The 6,000-nt window shown below is 50.7% G+C and overlaps 1 protein-coding gene across 11 annotated transcripts in view; it reads left to right on the top strand.

The window, feature by feature from the left end:
- Positions 1-1,300: 1,300 nt before the first annotated feature.
- Positions 1,301-6,000, top strand: part of TNIP1 (TNFAIP3 interacting protein 1) — a 51,261-nt gene continuing 46,561 nt past the window's right edge. For 4 of the 11 annotated variants that reach the window (XM_032158390.2, XM_032158387.2, XM_032158392.2 and 1 more), the window contains exon 1: positions 1,533-1,673. The gene's annotated coding sequence lies outside the window, so the exon portion shown is untranslated. Of the gene's footprint in view, positions 1,674-6,000 lie in introns of all 11 variants that reach the window. The other 7 variants (XM_032158384.2, XM_058440048.1, XM_058440047.1 and 4 more) reach the window with 6 other exon arrangements.

Genomic DNA, 6,000 nt, shown 5'->3' with positions numbered 1-6,000 from the left:
ATGTGGGTTGGGAATAGGAAGAGAGCATTGCAGGAAGAGAATTGGGAAGTACAGGCAAAGAGCAGGAGAAAACTGGCAGGTGCGGACCTGATGGGTGGAGATGATGCCTGGGAGCTGCTATGTAAACAACCAGGGCCAGGATTCCCAGTTTCTCTGTAGGATCCCCCAGTGGTGAGACTCAGTGGTGCTCTGGAGTTTGCATCGTTTCCTCCCTCCCTCCCTTCTGAATCAAGGCGCAAGTGTAATTCTTTTCATAATTAAACTAGAATGAATATCGTTTTGAAGATCTGATAACACCGTTGAAGTAAGTAACTGAAGGAACCCTAGGAGGTTACAAAGCCTTAAAGGAGAATCCCCAGATTAGGTATATAATTTGGGTAAGTGTCTGTGTGTGTATTATCGCGAAGTCACAGTTGATTGATGGGTCTCTCTTCTGTAAAATGAGGGTGTGTATTAAACAGTTCCCCAAGTCCTTTCCCCTAATTCTTTTTGAGAATGAGGGCCTGTCAATGACTAAGTTTTCAACAGTACCAATGAAATGGGTCTTTTGCAATAGGTTTTTCATAAAGCTGTATTTAAAGAGCTGTTCTTTATTCCAAGGTTAGACCTTCCACTTTTTGGAATTAAAATTTAGCTTTCTTTCTTTTTAAAAATAAAAGGATAAGCTTTTAAAAAGCTTTCCTACCCTTAAAGCAAGTTTATGTTCCTTACCGGTCTAGGAAATCCCAGTCTGTTGCGATTATCTAGCCCACATATAAGTAGGTAGGGTGGAAGGCGGCCTCTGGATTTGCCCACCTGGGTTTGAATCTGGATTCAGCCCCTTATTAAGGTCATCTAACCTTTTTGTGACTCAAATATTATTTATTTTAAGAAAAGGTAGTAAACCCACCTCCCTAGTGTGATTGTGCAAAGAAAATAATGTACGCAAAGCATCTACAATGTCTGGAGCAAAGCATTTACGATGTCTGGGAATCCTTTACAATGCCTGGAGCAACTGCGGTAAGAGTCTTTATAGGTCCTTTCAGCTCGGAATTTCTATAGCTTCGTTAAGAAGAGTCCTGGAGCGCCCTGGACGGAACTCTGGGGCCCTGAGCTCCAGCTCTGGCTTAGTGCCAAATGCTTACGTGCCTTTTGGCAGGTCTCCTCCCTGCTCTGGCCTGTGTTCCCCTCAGCACAAGGAAGGGGCTGGGTGGTCTCTGTGGCTCGCCTCCGCTCTGAAATTCCGGCTTTCAAGGTGGCCCCAGGCCTCCGCCAGGGGCTTCTGGCGATGGGAGTGCGGCAAGAGGCCGCGCGGGCCCGGGACGGTGGCGCCAGAGAGGTCGCTCCTAGACGGGAAGGCCGCCGAGGGGACGAGAGACACCGCGGGCCCCCGGAACCGCGGGCAGCCGGTGTTTACCTCGCTCAGTCCCACCCCTGGCGGCCGCGGGCCCGCCCGGAGCGCGCGGCGCGATTGGGCGAGTGGTCTGCCAGTCTCCGGGGACTTTCCCAGGGGTGGGGCGGCCCGGCCAGGCCCCCAGCACTTCCTCGTCCTCGGCCCGGGTGCCCTGCCCCCGCCCAGGAGCTCGAGGAGTGCTACGGGGGGCCGGAGCCTGGCCCGGGCCGCTGCCCCGTCCCTGGATTCGGGGCTGGACGCAGCAAGCGGGGCGCTGTGTCCCCAAGCTCCCCGTCCTCGGGTAAGCCGGCCGGGCCGGAGCGGGGATGGAGGGGAGGAAGGAAGGCCGGGCCCAGATCGTCCAGAGCCTCGGTGGCGGCGGGGCGCGAGCTGGGGAAGGTGGCTTGTGCACCCAGGCCCGGCGCGCGAGGTCCCGGGGCGTCTCCGCCAGCGGCCAGGCCGGGCTGCGCCGGGACTCCCTGCTTGGCGCTGGGCCTGGTGGGGGGCGCGCGTGCGCACTGCGCGGGGCAGCACGCCTGGGAACGGCGTGGGGCGGTTGTACAGAGCGCAGACCCTCCGGGTGCGGGCGGCGCTGCGGCCCTTTGGGTGTCTGTCCTGTGGAGACGAGTTGTCTACGCGGCGTCAGGAGTTTCGTATAAAGTTGTGGAAGCAGTGTACATATGTCACGAGGAGGAAAATAATAATTCTTACTGGGCGCTTTCCAAGTGCTGATCTTAACGCTCTACGTGTATTAGACTCATTTAATTGTCACTTCCATCCTAAACATCAATATTGTTATTATCTCCATTTTATACTTAAGGAAACCGAGGTACTTGGAGCTTGAGGTCACACAGCTGTGAGTTGCAAAGTCAGATTTGAACTCAGACATTTGGCTCCAGAGTTCCTACTATACTATTTCTGTTGAACATATTTTGGATGCACATTGTTGGAGACATTTGTGTGCATGTGCAGGATAGATGAGTTTCCAGGAGTGCTTCTGGGGATGGAGTTTGAAGGCTGAGCTTTCCACTGTAGGACATTTGTGTGCACGTGTGGATTGTACATTCATTGTGCGTACAGGAGCAGATGGGAATTTTGTGCGACTGGGTGAGAGATTGTGTTTTGGTAGGGGGAGGGAGGGACTTTTGTGGATGATGCAGAAGAATCAGCAACGTCCTTCCCCACCCCCTTGCAGAATGACAGTGCAGGGAAATGTGTAGATTCCTAATGCATCATTTTTTTCTCACAGTACCGTCAAAATGGGATTTAATCAGCACTTACTCATTTTCCAAACAATGGGGTGTGATAGAGGGGAATTCGGCATCTGATGAGAGGTCAGAAAAGGGGACTCAGAATGTTTTAAAAAAATCCTTGACAAAGGGGGTAGAATTGTATTAGGAGGGTAGAATATTAGTACCAACTCAGCATCCCCGTGGTGGTCTCTGTTTTGCAACAAAAGAAACTGAGGCAGTGAAAAAACTGATAAGGCTAATGCTAATAGCTTACTATGTGCCAAGCACAGTGCTTACATTCCGTATCTCATTTAATCTTCTTTTTTTTTTTTTTTTTTTGAGACAGTCTCACTCTGTTACCCAGGCTGGAGTGCAGTGGCACGATCTTGGCTCACTGCAACTTGCCTCCCAGGTTCAAGCGATTCTCCTACCTTAGCCTCCCGAGTAGCTGGGATTACAGGCACTCGTCACCATGCCCGGCTAATTTTTTGTATTTTGAGTAGAGACAGGGTTTTACCATGTTGGTCAGGCTGGTTTCAAACTCCTGACCTCAAGTGATCCGCTCGCCTCAGCCTCCCAAAGTGCTGGGATCACAGGTGTGAGCTGCCGCGCCCGGCCTCACTTAATCTTTCTAACAACTCTTAATTTTCAGATGAGGAAACTGAGGCCTAGAGAAGGTTAAGGCTTTCCTAAGACTAGCAACCCTTGAATCCTGGACCTTGTTCCCTTTCCCCTGACCAAGGCCGCTGTCCTGGCTGTGTGCCGGGAAAATAATGTGATCAGGGACTGGCACTTCATGGAAGCACGTGATCATGCCCCTCTGGAAGCTGCTGCTGGGAGTGTGCAATGTTCTACACGCTTATGTAACCATGTTTGTCTCCCAGCCTTGGGTGTTCCATGGGTATGGCATGGCACTCATGCTGAAGGTTGATGCCTGCCCCTGGATACCCCCACCAGGTTTTTCGGGGCCCCAGGAAGCTGTGGGGTCTGAGTCATACCCTTACCCCCAATGCTGCCTGTGACTTGGGGCCCGGATGTCCTGGTTGGGTCAGGCCGACCTGATTTGAGAGAGGCAGCGTTGTAGGAGGTTGTTTGTCTGCCTCTCTCTCCAACCCACTGGTTACTGTTTTACTCCTGCACCCGCTGTGATTTGGCCACACCATGCTGGCCTGCTTTTCCCCCTCCAGCAAGCCAAACTTGTTCTCATCCTTAGGCTTTCATACATGCTGTTCCCTCTGCCTAGAACATCTTTCCCCAGCTTTTCCCGTGGCTGGTTTTTCCTTATCGATCAAGTCTCAGCTCAAATGTCAGCTCCTCAGAGGGGCCTTCCCTGATCTTTTTATGCAAAGCAGCCCCTTTTTTCACTTTCTGTCACATTACTATTTTATTTTTCTCATCCATGTGTCATGCTATGAAAGAATCTCATTTATTTGAGAATGAGAAAGCATATGTATAGAACTTAGTGTCTGGCAAATTGTTATTTTTAGTGTTTATTTGTTTACTGTATTTCTCTTTTCCTAGAATAGAAGGGGGTGAGCAGGGACCTCCTTAGTCCTCTCGAGTGTATTTCTGTAGCGGGAGAAGAGTGCCTGGTGGATGGCTCTTCTGAGTTTGTTCAGTGAATGAGTAGAATAATGGCACATTTCACGAATGAGGAAATTAAGGCCTAGAGATGAGAAGGCAGGAGGAGAACCAGAGTGCTCTCCTAGCACTCTCCCAAGCATCATTTCCTGTTGGCTCCTGTGCCCAGTGCCGTGCAGTGTTCTTGATGCACAGGTGCGTAAGGAGCTGGCTTTGCCTTCCAGGAACTTTTCGTCAAATGGGGAGATGTGCTATGAGTGCGACCTGAAGGCATTGTGTGCCAGTAAGTGCCAAATGAGTCAGATTGGCATAGGTATAACGAGTGCAGAGTAGTTTGGGGGCACCAGATGGTTGGGGGGGTCTTCTGGAGGGAAGTGACTTCAAGGTCAGACCCTAAAAAAATGACGAAGTGCAGAGTGGAACCTGGGTCTTTTCTGGAACTTAGTAGACTAGTGAGAATAACTGGAATCAGCCTCTCCTCGGTTGGGAGAATTGACCAGTTGGCCTGGGAAAGACCCTAAAAGATTTTGATACCACACATAGAAATGTTGATTTTTCTCCTTAGCAGCATTGGGAAATGGTCAGAGCAATTGGTTCACAAATGTGAGCATGCATCAGAATCCTGGGGATGGAGGTAGAGGGTGGTTGTTAAACACAGATTGCTGGGCTGCAACTCCAGAGCATCTGATCCAGTGGATGGTGGTGGTGCCAGTGCTGCTGGTCCGGGCTGCTCCTTGAGCACCCCTGGTGAAGAGCACATGATTCAGTGCTTGGCAGACCTGGGTAGGTGCCACATCTGTCACTCTGGGCCTCTGCATCCTCACCTGTCAGCTCTGTATGGCGTCAATGCTACCTCCTAGAATGGTGGGAATTAATGGGACAGTGTGTGGCAAGCACTCAGCACGGGCCACCAGTGTGGTAAGCACTTGGTACATGGTCGCTGCCGTTATCGTTAATGATGCTAATCATGAGGCTATTGACAGGATTCCAGTAGGAGATGATGAGACTGGTTTGATTTTCTGTGCTCTGGATAACTTACTGCTAAGGTTTGAATGTGTCCCCCAAAAGTTCATATGTTGGAAACGTAATCCCTCTGCTTCATGAATGGATTATCAGCTCTGCCATCATAAATAGATTAATGTCACTATCATGGGGTGGGGGGATGGGAGGTTAGTTATAAAAGGGGCCAGTTTGGCTAATACACTCTCTATTTCAATCACTCATTTTCTCCTTCTGTCTTCCACCTTGGCATGACCCTTGCCAGATGGTGGTGTCATGCACTTGGATTTCTCGTCATCCAGAACCATGAGCCAAATAAACTTGTTCTTTATAAATTACCCAGTCTGTGATATTCAACAGAATAGTAGCAGAAAGCAGAATAAGACACTTGCCTTCAACTGTCTGCCACTTGTGGACCATGCTGTGTCCCCTCTGGATGAGTTGTCCTTTGCTTTGTCTCAGACATCTGTTGCTGTTTGGAGTGGCAGAAACTCAGATGTGGGTGGGGCTTTGAAGACACCTGGCTCGCATTCCCTCAGCAGCCCCAGTGCCCCTCTGCGTGACCCCGACCCCTAGGATCAGGGCGCTCTCCACCTCGTAGGCAGCCCCTTCCAGTGTTATTCCAGACTTCTTTCTTTTGTGGGCCCACGTCGGCCCAGGTTCTTCCTTTCTCACCTCCATCATTTTCCCTCATTGCTTACTTGACCACTGTGAGGGAGGGGGAGGGGTTGAGCAGTAGCATGGTGTGGTAAGAGAGTGCACCGTGGCCACCAGAGGACGGGGTGTGCATTTCTTCTGTGCCACTGCTGTCCCATG

This window comes from Hylobates moloch, unplaced genomic scaffold, assembly GCF_009828535.3.
Source record: "Hylobates moloch isolate HMO894 unplaced genomic scaffold, HMol_V3 SCAFFOLD_6, whole genome shotgun sequence".
In the NCBI taxonomy this organism is placed as follows: Eukaryota; Metazoa; Chordata; class Mammalia; order Primates; family Hylobatidae; genus Hylobates; species Hylobates moloch.
This window is presented reverse-complemented; position numbering and strand designations above follow the sequence as displayed.